Genomic DNA, 15,882 nt, shown 5'->3' with positions numbered 1-15,882 from the left:
TAGTAGCCAAGTATAACGAGTGGGCTGGTCTTGTGGTTTATATAAAATGTCCCAAACAGGGGCATACACGGGACATGATTGGCATATCAACATGCATGCATTTTATCTATCTTAAGGTTATATTCACTCTAAAAGTCAAAATTACGATACATAGATGTAGGTTCATGATGGATAAATCCTATTTCCTACAATAAGTCATATATTACACAAATTTTCCTATTTGTGAAAAATTAGCAAGAATTATGCATAGTGCAGGCAGTCAACATAACTTTGACATTTAAGTGGATTTCCGTTTATGACTTCTGTTGGTCAGAAAACGTAAAACCGATGATTTCCAAATGCATCAGTACTAACTTGGATGACCGATTAGGGTTTGACAATTGACTATACCCTAAGTTGTCCTAGGAGAGTCAAGTGGATGAGGGACTATACATACCCGGTAACCAATGATGAACAGATACACACTCCTTTGTATCTTCTAGATCACGAGGTGTAGCTTGGCACCCGACGTATTGGAGACTCAACTTATCAAATGGGTGTTAATTAATCTATATGTGGATATAGGTAATTAAGTTAGAAGTCCAATAAAGGTTATTGGGCTGCTCGAGTTGTTAATTAGACTGATACATGGGCCTAGAGGGTCATACGCAAATGGTCTTTTGGACGCATTTAAGATATACTTAAGTTTTGGAGTTTTTATGACAAACACCCACTAAATAGAAATAGGGGAAGGCCCTGAAAAAAATTCACCCAGGCCAGAATTGTTCAGGGGCTTTCCCCTTCTTCTTCCTTCTCCCCACACCCCCTTTCCACTCGCGATACAACCAGGACAAAGTAATGACAATGATGGAGATTGAACGGGGCTCATCAACACAGAGGAGATATGATGTGTAGAGGGCCGCGTGGATACATCTGCAGGATGAACACTTGAGCAGCTTGACTTGTCTTTCTCAGGGCTCTGAGGAATCACGGATAAGATCCCTGTACCGGTACTTCATTTAATGATTTTTATGATGCCTTTCGATTTCGTTTAAGTCTTTCGATATTGAATGTTTTGATTTCTTCATCCATGACAAGCCTTGCAGAACTCAAGAGTCTAGAGATATGACACCCAAAGACGTCCAAGATATGCTTCAAAAGAAGCTCATGTGGTGTATGAGTCCCACAAACTCTACCTAGGGACTATTTATAGTAGCCAAGTATAACGAGTGGGCTGGTCTTGTGGTTTATATAAAATGTCCCAAACAGGGGCATACACGGGACATGATTGGCATATCAACATGCATGCATTTTATCTATCTTAAGGTTATATTCACTCTAAAAGTCAAAATTACGATACATAGATGTAGGTTCATGATGGATAAATCCTATTTCCTACAATAAGTCATATATTACACAAATTTTCCTATTTGTGAAAAATTAGCAAGAATTATGCATAGTGCAGGCAGTCAACATAACTTTGACATTTAAGTGGATTTCCGTTTATGACTTCTGTTGGTCAGAAAAACGTAAAACCGATGATTTCCAAATGCATCAGTACTAACTTGGATGACCGATTAGGGTTTGACAATTGACTATACCCTAAGTTGTCCTAGGAGAGTCAAGTGGATGAGGGACTATACATACCCGGTAACCAATGATGAACAGATACACACTCCTTTGTATCTTCTAGATCACGAGGTGTAGCTTGGCACCCGACGTATTGGAGACTCAACTTATCAAATGGGTGTTAATTAATCTATATGTGGATATAGGTAATTAAGTTAGAAGTCCAATAAAGGTTATTGGGCTGCTCGAGTTGTTAATTAGACTGATACATGGGCCTAGAGGGTCATACGCAAATGGTCTTTTGGACGTACGAAGATATACTTAAGTTTTGGAGTTTTTATGACAAACACCCACTAAATAGAAATAGGGGAAGGCCCTGAAAAAATTCACCCAGGCCAGAATTGTTCAGGGCTTTCCCCTTCTTCTTCCTTCTCCCCACACCCCTTTCCACTCGCGATACAACCAGGACAAAGTAATGACAATGATGGAGATTGAACGGGCTCATCAACACAGAGGAGATATGATGTGTAGAGGGCGCGTGGATACATCTGCAGGATGAACACTTGAGCAGCTTGACTTGTCTTTCTCAGGGCTCTGAGGAATCACGGATAAGATCCTGCACGGTACTTCATTTAATGATTTTTATGATGCCTTTCGATTTCGTTTAAGTCTTTCGATATTGAATGTTTTGATTTCTTCATCCATGACAAGCCTTGCAGAACTCAAGAGTCTAGAGATATGACACCCAAAGACGCCCAAGATATGCTTCAAAAGAAGCTCATGTGGTGTATGAGTCCCACAAACTCTACCTAGGGACTATTTATAGTAGCCAAGTATAACGAGTGGGCTGGTCTTGTGGTTTATATAAAATGTCCCAAACAGGGGCATACACGGGGACATGATTGGCATATCAACATGCATGCATTTTATCTATCTTAAGGTTATATTCACTCTAAAAGTCAAAATTACGATACATAGATGTAGGTTCATGATGGATAAATCCTATTTCCTACAATAAGTCATATATTACACAAATTTTCCTATTTGTGAAAAATTAGCAAGAATTATGCATAGTGCAGGCAGTCAACATAACTTTGACATTTAAGTGGATTTCCGTTTATGACTTCTGTTGGTCAGAAAACGTAAACCGATGATTTCCAAATGCATCAGTACTAACTTGGATGACCGATTAGGGTTTGACAATTGACTATACCTAAGTTGTCCTAGGAGAGTCAAGTGGATGAGGGACTATACATACCCGGTAACCAATGATGAACAGATACACACTCCTTTGTATCTTCTAGATCACGAGGTGTAGCTTGGCACCCGACGTATTGGAGACTCAACTTATCAAATGGGTGTTAATTAATCTATATGTGGATATAGGTAATTAAGTTAGAAGTCCAATAAAGGTTATTGGGCTGCTCGAGTTGTTAATTAGACTGATACATGGGCCTAGAGGGTCATACGCAAATGGTCTTTTGACGCACGAAGATATACTTAAGTTTTGGAGTTTTTATGACAAACACCCACTAAATAGAAATAGGGAAGGCCCTGAAAAATTCACCCAGGCCAGAATTGTTCAGGGGCTTTCCTTCTTCTTCCTTCTCCCCACACCCCCTTTCCACTCGCGATACAACCAGGACAAAGTAATGACAATGATGGAGATTGAACGGGGCTCATCAACACAGAGGAGATATGATGTGTAGAGGGCCGCGTGGATACATCTGCAGGATGAACACTTGAGCAGCTTGACTTGTCTTTCTCAGGGCTCGAGGAATCACGGATAAGATCCTGTACCGGTACTTCATTTAATGATTTTTATGATGCCTTTCGATTTCGTTTAAGTCTTTCGATATTGAATGTTTTGATTTCTTCATCCATGACAAGCCTTGCAGAACTCAAGAGTCTAGAGATATGACACCCAAAGACGCCCAAGATATGCTTCAAAAGAAGCTCATGTGGTGTATGAGTCCCACAAACTCTACCTAGGGACTATTTATAGTAGCCAAGTATAACGAGTGGGCTGGTCTTGTGGTTTATATAAAATGTCCCAAACAGGGGCATACACGGGGACATGATTGGCATATCAACATGCATGCATTTTATCTATCTTAAGGTTATATTCACTCTAAAAGTCAAAATTACGATACATAGATGTAGGTTCATGATGGATAAATCCTATTTCCTACAATAAGTCATATATTACACAAATTTTCCTATTTGTGAAAAATTAGCAAGAATTATGCATAGTGCAGGCAGTCAACATAACTTTGAAATTTAAGTGGATTTCGTTTATGACTTCTGTTGGTCAGAAAACGTAAACCGATGATTTCCAAATGCATCAGTACTAACTTGGATGACCGATTAGGGTTTGACAATTGACTATACCCTAAGTTGTCCTAGGAGAGTCAAGTGGATGAGGGACTATACATACCCGGTAACCAATGATGAACAGATACACACTCCTTTGTATCTTCTAGATCACGAGGTGTAGCTTGGCACCCGACGTATTGGAGACTCAACTTATCAAATGGGTGTTAATTAATCTATATGTGGATATAGGTAATTAAGTTAGAAGTCCAATAAAGGTTATTGGGCTGCTCGAGTTGTTAATTAGACTGATACATGGGCCTAGAGGGTCATACGCAAATGGTCTTTTGGACGTACGAAGATATACTTAAGTTTTGGAGTTTTTATGACAAACACCCACTAAATAGAAATAGGGGAAGGCCCTGAAAAAAATTCACCCAGGCCAGAATTGTTCAGGGCTTTCCTTCTTCTTCCTTCTCCCACACCCCCTTTCCACTCGCGATACAACCAGGACAAAGTAATGACAATGATGGAGATTGAACGGGGCTCATCAACACAGAGGAGATATGATGTGTAGAGGGCCGCGTGGATACATCTGCAGGATGAACACTTGAGCAGCTTGACTTGTCTTTCTCAGGGCTCTGAGGAATCACGGATAAGATCCCTGTACCGGTACTTCATTTAATGATTTTTATGATGCCTTTCGATTTCGTTTAAGTCTTTCGATATTGAATGTTTTGATTTCTTCATCCATGACAAGCCTTGCAGAACTCAAGAGTCTAGAGATATGACACCCAAAGACGTCCAAGATATGCTTCAAAAGAAGCTCATGTGGTGTATGAGTCCCACAAACTCTACCTAGGGACTATTTATAGTAGCCAAGTATAACGAGTGGGCTGGTCTTGTGGTTTATATAAAATGTCCCAAACAGGGGCATACACGGGGACATGATTGGCATATCAACATGCATGCATTTTATCTATCTTAAGGTTATATTCACTCTAAAAGTCAAAATTACGATACATAGATGTAGGTTCATGATGGATAAATCCTATTTCCTACAATAAGTCATATATTACACAAATTTTCCTATTTGTGAAAAATTAGCAAGAATTATGCATAGTGCAGGCAGTCAACATAACTTTGACATTTAAGTGGATTTCCGTTTATGACTTCTGTTGGTCAGAAAACGTAAACCGATGATTTCCAAATGCATCAGTACTAACTTGGATGACCGATTAGGGTTTGACAATTGACTATACCCTAAGTTGTCCTAGGAGAGTCAAGTGGATGAGGGACTATACATACCCGGTAACCAATGATGAACAGATACACACTCCTTTGTATCTTCTAGATCACGAGTGTAGCTTGGCACCCGTATTGGAGACTCAACTTATCAAATGGGTGTTAATTAATCTATATGTGGATATAGGTAATTAAGTTAGAAGTCCAATAAAGGTTATTGGGCTGCTCGAGTTGTTAATTAGACTGATACATGGGCCTAGAGGGTCATACGCAAATGGTCTTTTGGACGTACGAAGATATACTTAAGTTTTGGAGTTTTTATGACAAACACCCACTAAATAGAAATAGGGGAAGGCCCTGAAAAAAATTCACCCAGGCCATAATTGTTCAGGGGCTTTCCCCTTCTTCTTCCTTCTCCCCACACCCCCTTTCCACTCGCGATACAACCAGGACAAAGTAATGACAATGATGGAGATTGAACGGGGCTCATCAACACAGAGGAGATATGATGTGTAGAGGGCCGCGTGGATACATCTGCAGGATGAACACTTGAGCAGCTTGACTTGTCTTTCTCAGGGCTCGAGGAATCACGGATAAGATCCTGTACCGGTACTTCATTTAATGATTTTTATGATGCCTTTCGATTTCGTTTAAGTCTTTCGATATTGAATGTATTGATTTCTTCATCCATGACAAGCCTTGCAGAACTCAAGAGTCTAGAGATATGACACCCAAAGACGGCCAAGATATGCTTCAAAAGAAGCGCATGTGGTGTATGAGTCCCACAAACTCTACCTAGGGACTATTTATAGTAGCCAAGTATAACGAGTGGGCTGGTCTTGTGGTTTATATAAAATGTCCCAAACAGGGGCATACACGGGGACATGATTGGCATATCAACATGCATGCATTTTATCTATCTTAAGGTTATATTCACTCTAAAAGTCAAAATTACGATACATAGATGTAGGTTCATGATGGATAAATCCTATTTCCTACAATAAGTCATATATTACACAAATTTTCCTATTTGTGAAAAATTAGCAAGAATTATGCATAGTGCAGGCAGTCAACATAACTTTGACATTTACGTGGATTTATGTTTATGACTTCCGTTGGTCAGAAACACGTAAAACCGATGATTTCCAAATGCATCAGTACTAACTTGGATGACCGATTAGGGTTTGACAATTGACTATACCCTAAGTTGTCCTAGGAGAGTCAAGTGGATGAGGGACTATACATACCCGGTAACCAATGATGAACAGATACACACTCCTTTGTATCTTCTAGATCACGAGGTGTAGCTTGGCACCCGACGTATTGGAGACTCAACTTATCAAATGGGTGTTAATTAATCTATATGTGGATATAGGTAATTAAGTTAGAAGTCCAATAAAGGTTATTGGGCTGCTCGAGTTGTTAATTAGACTGATACATGGGCCTAGAGGGTCATACGCAAATGGTCTTTTGGACGCATTTAAGATATACTTAAGTTTTGGAGTTTTTATGACAAACACCCACTAAATAGAAATAGGGAAGGCCCTGAAAAAAATTCACCCAGGCCAGAATTGTTCAGGGGCTTTCCCCTTCTTCTTCCTTCTCCCCACACCCCCTTTCCACTCGCGATACAACCAGGACAAAGTAATGACAATGATGGAGATTGAACGGGGCTCATCAACACAGAGGAGATATGATGTGTAGAGGGCCGCGTGGATACATCTGCAGGATGAACACTTGAGCAGCTTGACTTGTCTTTCTCAGGGCTCTGAGGAATCACGGATAAGATCCTGTACCGGTACTTCATTTAATGATTTTTATGATGCCTTTCGATTTCGTTTAAGTCTTTCGATATTGAATGTTTTGATTTCTTCATCCATGACAAGCCTTGCAGAACTCAAGAGTCTAGAGATATGACACCCAAAGACGTCCAAGATATGCTTCAAAAGAAGCTCATGTGGTGTATGAGTCCCACAAACTCTACCTAGGGACTATTTATAGTAGCCAAGTATAACGAGTGGGCTGGTCTTGTGGTTTATATAAAATGTCCCAAACAGGGCATACACGGGGACATGATTGGCATATCAACATGCATGCATTTTATCTATCTTAAGGTTATATTCACTCTAAAAGTCAAAATTACGATACATAGATGTAGGTTCATGATGGATAAATCCTATTTCCTACAATAAGTCATATATTACACAAATTTTCCTATTTGTGAAAAATTAGCAAGAATTATGCATAGTGCAGGCAGTCAACATAACTTTGACATTTAAGTGGATTTCCGTTTATGACTTCTGTTGGTCAGAAAAACGTAAAACCGATGATTTCCAAATGCATCAGTACTAACTTGGATGACCGATTAGGGTTTGACAATTGACTATACCCTAAGTTGTCCTAGGAGAGTCAAGTGGATGAGGGACTATACATACCCGGTAACCAATGATGAACAGATACACACTCCTTTGTATCTTCTAGATCACGAGGTGTAGCTTGGCACCCGACGTATTGGAGACTCAACTTATCAAATGGGTGTTAATTAATCTATATGTGGATATAGGTAATTAAGTTAGAAGTCCAATAAAGGTTATTGGGCTGCTCGAGTTGTTAATTAGACTGATACATGGGCCTAGAGGGTCATACGCAAATGGTCTTTTGGACGTACGAAGATATACTTAAGTTTTGGAGTTTTTATGACAAACACCCACTAAATAGAAATAGGGGAAGGCCCTGAAAAAAATCCTCCCAGGCCATAATTGTTCAGGGGCTTTCCTTCTTCTTCCTTCTCCCCACACCCCTTTCCCCTCGCGATACAACCAGGACAAAGTAATGACAATGATGGAGATTGAACGGGGCTCATCAACACAGAGGAGATATGATGTGTAGAGGGCCGCGTGGATACATCTGCAGGATGAACACTTGAGCAGCTTGACTTGTCTTTCTCAGGGCTCTGAGGAATCACGGATAAGATCCCTGTACCGGTACTTCATTTAATGATTTTTATGATGCCTTCGATTTCGTTTAAGTCTTTCGATATTGAATGTTTTGATTTCTTCATCCATGACAAGCCTTGCAGAACTCAAGAGTCTAGAGATATGACACCCAAAGACGTCCAAGATATGCTTCAAAAGAAGCTCATGTGGTGTATGAGTCCCACAAACTCTACCTAGGGACTATTTATAGTAGCCAAGTATAACGAGTGGGCTGGTCTTGTGGTTTATATAAAATGTCCCAAACAGGGGCATACACGGGACATGATTGGCATATCAACATGCATGCATTTTATCTATCTTAAGGTTATATTCACTCTAAAAGTCAAAATTACGATACATAGATGTAGGTTCATGATGGATAAATCCTATTTCCTACAATAAGTCATATATTACACAAATTTTCCTATTTGTGAAAAATTAGCAAGAATTATGCATAGTGCAGGCAGTCAACATAACTTTGACATTTAAGTGGATTTCCGTTTATGACTTCTGTTGGTCAGAAAACGTAAAACCGATGATTTCCAAATGCATCAGTACTAACTTGGATGACCGATTAGGGTTTGACAATTGACTATACCCTAAGTTGTCCTAGGAGAGTCAAGTGGATGAGGGACTATACATACCCGGTAACCAATGATGAACAGATACACACTCCTTTGTATCTTCTAGATCACGAGGTGTAGCTTGGCACCCGACGTATTGGAGACTCAACTTATCAAATGGGTGTTAATTAATCTATATGTGGATATAGGTAATTAAGTTAGAAGTCCAATAAAGGTTATTGGGCTGCTCGAGTTGTTAATTAGACTGATACATGGGCCTAGAGGGTCATACGCAAATGGTCTTTTGGACGTACGAAGATATACTTAAGTTTTGGAGTTTTTATGACAAACACCCACTAAATAGAAATAGGGGAAGGCCCTGAAAAAAATTCACCCAGGCCAGAATTGTTCAGGGGCTTTCCCCTTCTTCTTCCTTCTCCCCACACCCCCTTTCCACTCGCGATACAACCAGGACAAAGTAATGACAATGATGGAGATTGAACGGGGCTCATCAACACAGAGGAGATATGATGTGTAGAGGGCCGCGTGGATACATCTGCAGGATGAACACTTGAGCAGCTTGACTTGTCTTTCTCAGGGCTCTGAGGAATCACGGATAAGATCCCTGTACCGGTACTTCATTTAATGATTTTTATGATGCCTTTCGATTTCGTTTAAGTCTTTCGATATTGAATGTTTTGATTTCTTCATCCATGACAAGCCTTGCAGAACTCAAGAGTCTAGAGATATGACACCCAAAGACGTCCAAGATATGCTTCAAAAGAAGCTCATGTGGTGTATGAGTCCCACAAACTCTACCTAGGGACTATTTATAGTAGCCAAGTATAACGAGTGGGCTGGTCTTGTGGTTTATATAAAATGTCCCAAACAGGCATACACGGGGACATGATTGGCATATCAACATGCATGCATTTTATCTATCTTAAGGTTATATTCACTCTAAAAGTCAAAATTACGATACATAGATGTAGGTTCATGATGGATAAATCCTATTTCCTACAATAAGTCATATATTACACAAATTTTCCTATTTGTGAAAAATTAGCAAGAATTATGCATAGTGCAGGCAGTCAACATAACTTTGACATTTAAGTGGATTTCCGTTTATGACTTCTGTTGGTCAGAAAACGTAAAACCGATGATTTCCAAATGCATCAGTACTAACTTGGATGACCGATTAGGGTTTGACAATTGACTATACCCTAAGTTGTCCTAGGAGAGTCAAGTGGATGAGGGACTATACATACCCGGTAACCAATGATGAACAGATACACACTCCTTTGTATCTTCTAGATCACGAGGTGTAGCTTGGCACCCGACGTATTGGAGACTCAACTTATCAAATGGGTGTTAATTAATCTATATGTGGATATAGGTAATTAAGTTAGAAGTCAATAAAGGTTATTGGGCTGCTCGAGTTGTTAATTAGACTGATACATGGGCCTAGAGGGTCATACGCAAATGGTCTTTTGGACGTACGAAGATATACTTAAGTTTTGGAGTTTTTATGACAAACACCCACTAAATAGAAATAGGGGAAGGCCCTGAAAAAATTCACCCAGGCCAGAATTGTTCAGGGCTTTCCCTTCTTCTTCCTTCTCCCCACACCCCTTTCCACTCGCGATACAACCAGGACAAAGTAATGACAATGATGGAGATTGAGCAGGGCTCATCAACACAGAGGAGATATGATGTGTAGAGGCGCGTGGATACATCTGCAGGATGAACACTTGAGCAGCTTGACTTGTCTTTCTCAGGGCTCTGAGGAATCACGGATAAGATCCTGTACGGTACTTCATTTAATGATTTTTATGATGCCTTTCGATTTCGTTTAAGTCTTTCGATATTGAATGTTTTGATTTCTTCATCCATGACAAGCCTTGCAGAACTCAAGAGTCTAGAGATATGACACCCAAAGACGTCCAAGATATGCTTCAAAAGAAGCTCATGTGGTGTATGAGTCCCACAAACTCTACCTAGGGACTATTTATAGTAGCCAAGTATAACGAGTGGGCTGGTCTTGTGGTTTATATAAAATGTCCCAAACAGGGGGCATACACGGGGACATGATTGGCATATCAACATGCATGCATTTTATCTATCTTAAGGTTATATTCACTCTAAAAGTCAAAATTACGATACATAGATGTAGGTTCATGATGGATAAATCCTATTTCCTACAATAAGTCATATATTACACAAATTTTCCTATTTGTGAAAAATTAGCAAGAATTATGCATAGTGCAGGCAGTCAACATAACTTTGACATTTAAGTGGATTTCCGTTTATGACTTCTGTTGGTCAGAAAACGTAAAACCGATGATTTCCAAATGCATCAGTACTAACTTGGATGACCGATTAGGGTTTGACAATTGACTATACCTAAGTTGTCCTAGGAGAGTCAAGTGGATGAGGACTATACATACCGGTAACCAATGATGAACAGATACACACTCCTTTGTATCTTCTAGATCACGAGGTGTAGCTTGGCACCACGTATTGAGACTCAACTTATCAAATGGGTGTTAATTAATCTATATGTGGATATAGGTAATTAAGTTAGAAGTCCAATAAAGGTTATTGGGCTGCTCGAGTTGTTAATTAGACTGATACATGGGCCTAGAGGGTCATACGCAAATGGTCTTTTGACGTGCGAAGATATACTTAAGTTTTGGAGTTTTTATGACAAACACCCACTAAATAGAAATAGGGAAGGCCCTGAAAAAATTCACCCAGGCCAGAATTGTTCAGGGGCTTTCCCTTCTTCTTCCTTCTCCCACACCCCTTTCCACTCGCGATACAACCAGGACAAAGTAATGACAATGATGGAGATTGAACGGGCTCATCAACACAGAGGAGATATGATGTGTAGAGGGCGTGGATACATCTGCAGGATGAACACTTGAGCAGCTTGACTTGTCTTTCTCAGGGCTCGAGGAATCACGGATAAGATCCTGTACCGGTACTTCATTTAATGATTTTTATGATGCCTTTCGATTTCGTTTAAGTCTTTCGATATTGAATGTTTTGATTTCTTCATCCATGACAAGCCTTGCAGAACTCAAGAGTCTAGAGATATGACACCCAAAGACGTCCAAGATATGCTTCAAAAGAAGCTCATGTGGTGTATGAGTCCCACAAACTCTACCTAGGGACTATTTATAGTAGCCAAGTATAGCGAGTGGGCTGGTCTTGTGGTTTATATAAAATGTCCCAAACAGGGGCATACACGGGGACATGATTGGCATATCAACATGCATGCATTTTATCTATCTTAAGGTTATATTCACTCTAAAAGTCAAAATTACGATACATAGATGTAGGTTCATGATGGATAAATCCTATTTCCTACAATAAGTCATATATTACACAAATTTTCCTATTTGTGAAAAATTAGCAAGAATTATGCATAGTGCAGGCAGTCAACATAACTTTGACATTTAAGTGGATTTCCGTTTATGACTTCTGTTGGTCAGAAAACGTAAAACCGATGATTTCCAAATGCATCAGTACTAACTTGGATGACCGATTAGGGTTTGACAATTGACTATACCCTAAGTTGTCCTAGGAGAGTCAAGTGGATGAGGGACTATACATGCCCGGTAACCAATGATGAAGAGATACACACTCCTTTGTATCTTCTAGATCACGAGGTGTAGCTTGGCACCACGTATTGGAGACTCAACTTATCAAATGGGTGTTAATTAATCTATATGTGGATATAGGTAATTAAGTTAGAAGTCCAATAAAGGTTATTGGGCTGCTCGAGTTGTTAATTAGACTGATACATGGGCCTAGAGGGTCATACGCAAATGGTCTTTTGAATGCGAAGATATACTTAAGTTTTGGAGTTTTTATGACAAACACCCACTAAATAGAAATAGGGGAAGGCCCTGAAAAAAATTCACCCAGGCCAGAATTGTTCAGGGGCTTTCCCCTTCTTCTTCCTTCTCCCCACACCCCCTTTCCACTCGCGATACAACCAGGACAAAGTAATGACAATGATGGAGATTGAACGGGGCTCATCAACACAGAGGAGATATGATGTGTAGAGGGCCGCGTGGATACATCTGCAGGATGAACACTTGAGCAGCTTGACTTGTCTTTCTCAGGGCTCTGAGGAATCACGGATAAGATCCCTGTACCGGTACTTCATTTAATGATTTTTATGATGCCTTTCGATTTCGTTTAAGTCTTTCGATATTGAATGTTTTGATTTCTTCATCCATGACAAGCCTTGCAGAACTCAAGAGTCTAGAGATATGACACCCAAAGACGTCCAAGATATGCTTCAAAAGAAGCTCATGTGGTGTATGAGTCCCACAAACTCTACCTAGGGACTATTTATAGTAGCCAAGTATAACGAGTGGGCTGGTCTTGTGGTTTATATAAAATGTCCCAAACAGGGGCATACACGGGGACATGATTGGCATATCAACATGCATGCATTTTATCTATCTTAAGGTTATATTCACTCTAAAAGTCAAAATTACGATACATAGATGTAGGTTCATGATGGATAAATCCTATTTCCTACAATAAGTCATATATTACACAAATTTTCCTATTTGTGAAAAATTAGCAAGAATTATGCATAGTGCAGGCAGTCAACATAACTTTGACATTTAAGTGGATTTCCGTTTATGACTTCTGTTGGTCAGAAAAACGTAAAACCGATGATTTCCAAATGCATCAGTACTAACTTGGATGACCGATTAGGGTTTGACAATTGACTATACCCTAAGTTGTCCTAGGAGAGTCAAGTGGATGAGGACTATACATACCCGGTAACCAATGATGAACAGATACACACTCCTTTGTATCTTCTAGATCACGAGGTGTAGCTTGGCACCCGACGTATTGGAGACTCAACTTATCAAATGGGTGTTAATTAATCTATATGTGGATATAGGTAATTAAGTTAGAAGTCCAATAAAGGTTATTGGGCTGCTCGAGTTGTTAATTAGACTGATACATGGGCCTAGAGGGTCATACGCAAAAATGGTCTTTTGGACGCGAAGATATACTTAAGTTTTGGAGTTTTATGACAAACACCCACTAAATAGAAATAGGAAGGCCCTGAAAAATTCACCCAGGCCATAATTGTTCAGGGCTTTCCTTCTTCTTCCTTCTCCCCACCCCCTTTCCACTCGCGATACAACCAGGACAAAGTAATGACAATGATGGAGATTGAGCGGGCTCATCAACACAGAGGAGATATGATGTGTAGAGGCGGCGTGGATACATCTGCAGGATGAACACTTGAGCAGCTTGACTTGTCTTTCTCAGGGCTCTGAGGAATCACGGATAAGATCCCTGTACCGGTACTTCATTTAATGATTTTTATGATGCCTTTCGATTTCGTTTAAGTCTTTCGATATTGAATGTTTTGATTTCTTCATCCATGACAAGCCTTGCAGAACTCAAGAGTCTAGAGATATGACACCCAAAGACGTCCAAGATATGCTTCAAAAGAAGCTCATGTGGTGTATGAGTCCCACAAACTCTACCTAGGGACTATTTATAGTAGCCAAGTATAACGAGTGGGCTGGTCTTGTGGTTTATATAAAATGTCCCAAACAGGGGCATACACGGGGACATGATTGGCATATCAACATGCATGCATTTTATCTATCTTAAGGTTATATTCACTCTAAAAGTCAAAATTACGATACATAGATGTAGGTTCATGATGGATAAATCCTATTTCCTACAATAAGTCATATATTACACAAATTTTCCTATTTGTGAAAAATTAGCAAGAATTATGCATAGTGCAGGCAGTCAACATAACTTTGACATTTAAGTGGATTTCCGTTTATGACTTCTGTTGGTCAGAAAAAGCGTAAACCGATGATTTCCAAATGCATCAGTACTAACTTGGATGACCGATTAGGGTTTGACAATTGACTATACCTAAGTTGTCCTAGGAGAGTCAAGTGGATGAGGACTATACATACCGGTAACCAATGATGAACAGATACACACTCCTTTGTATCTTCTAGATCACGAGGTGTAGCTTGGCACGACGTATTGGAGACTCAACTTATCAAATGGGTGTTAATTAATCTATATGTGGATATAGGTAATTAAGTTAGAAGTCCAATAAAGGTTATTGGGCTGCTCGAGTTAATTAGACTGATACATGGGCCTAGAGGGTCATACGCAAATGGTCTTTTGGACGTACGAAGATATACTTAAGTTTTGGAGTTTTTATGACAAACACCCACTAAATAGAAATAGGGGAAGGCCCTGAAAAAAATTCACCCAGGCCAGAATTGTTCAGGGGCTTTCCCTTCTTCTTCCTTCTCCCCACACCCCTTTCCACTCGCGATACAACCAGGACAAAGTAATGACAATGATGGAGATTGAGCGGGGCTCATCAACACAGAGGAGATATGATGTGTAGAGGGCGTGGATACATCTGCAGGATGAACACTTGAGCAGCTTGACTTGTCTTTCTCAGGGCTCGAGGAATCACGGATAAGATCCTGTACGGTACTTCATTTAATGATTTTTATGATGCCTTTCGATTTCGTTTAAGTCTTTCGATATTGAATGTTTTGATTTCTTCATCCATGACAAGCCTTGCAGAACTCAAGAGTCTAGAGATATGACACCCAAAGACGTCCAAGATATGCTTCAAAAGAAGCTCATGTGGTGTATGAGTCCCACAAACTCTACCTAGGGACTATTTATAGTAGCCAAGTATAACGAGTGGGCTGGTCTTGTGGTTTATATAAAATGTCCCAAACAGGGGCATACACGGGACATGATTGGCATATCAACATGCATGCATTTTATCTATCTTAAGGTTATATTCACTCTAAAAGTCAAAATTACGATACATAGATGTAGGTTCATGATGGATAAATCCTATTTCCTACAATAAGTCATATATTACACAAATTTTCCTATTTGTGAAAAATTAGCAAGAATTATGCATAGTGCAGGCAGTCAACATAACTTTGACATTTAAGTGGATTTCCGTTTATGACTTCTGTTGGTCAGAAAACGTAAACCGATGATTTCCAAATGCATCAGTACTAACTTGGATGACCGATTAGGGTTTGACAATTGACTATACCTAAGTTGTCCTAGGAGAGTCAAGTGGATGAGGACTATACATACCCGGTAACCAATGATGAACAGATACACACTCCTTTGTATCTTCTAGATCACGAGGTGTAGCTTGGCACCACGTATTGGAGACTCAA

Source organism: Wolffia australiana, chromosome 3 (genome assembly GCF_029677425.1).
Source record: "Wolffia australiana isolate 7733 chromosome 3, ASM2967742v1".
Taxonomy (NCBI): Eukaryota; Viridiplantae; Streptophyta; class Magnoliopsida; order Alismatales; family Araceae; genus Wolffia; species Wolffia australiana.
This window is presented reverse-complemented; position numbering follows the sequence as displayed.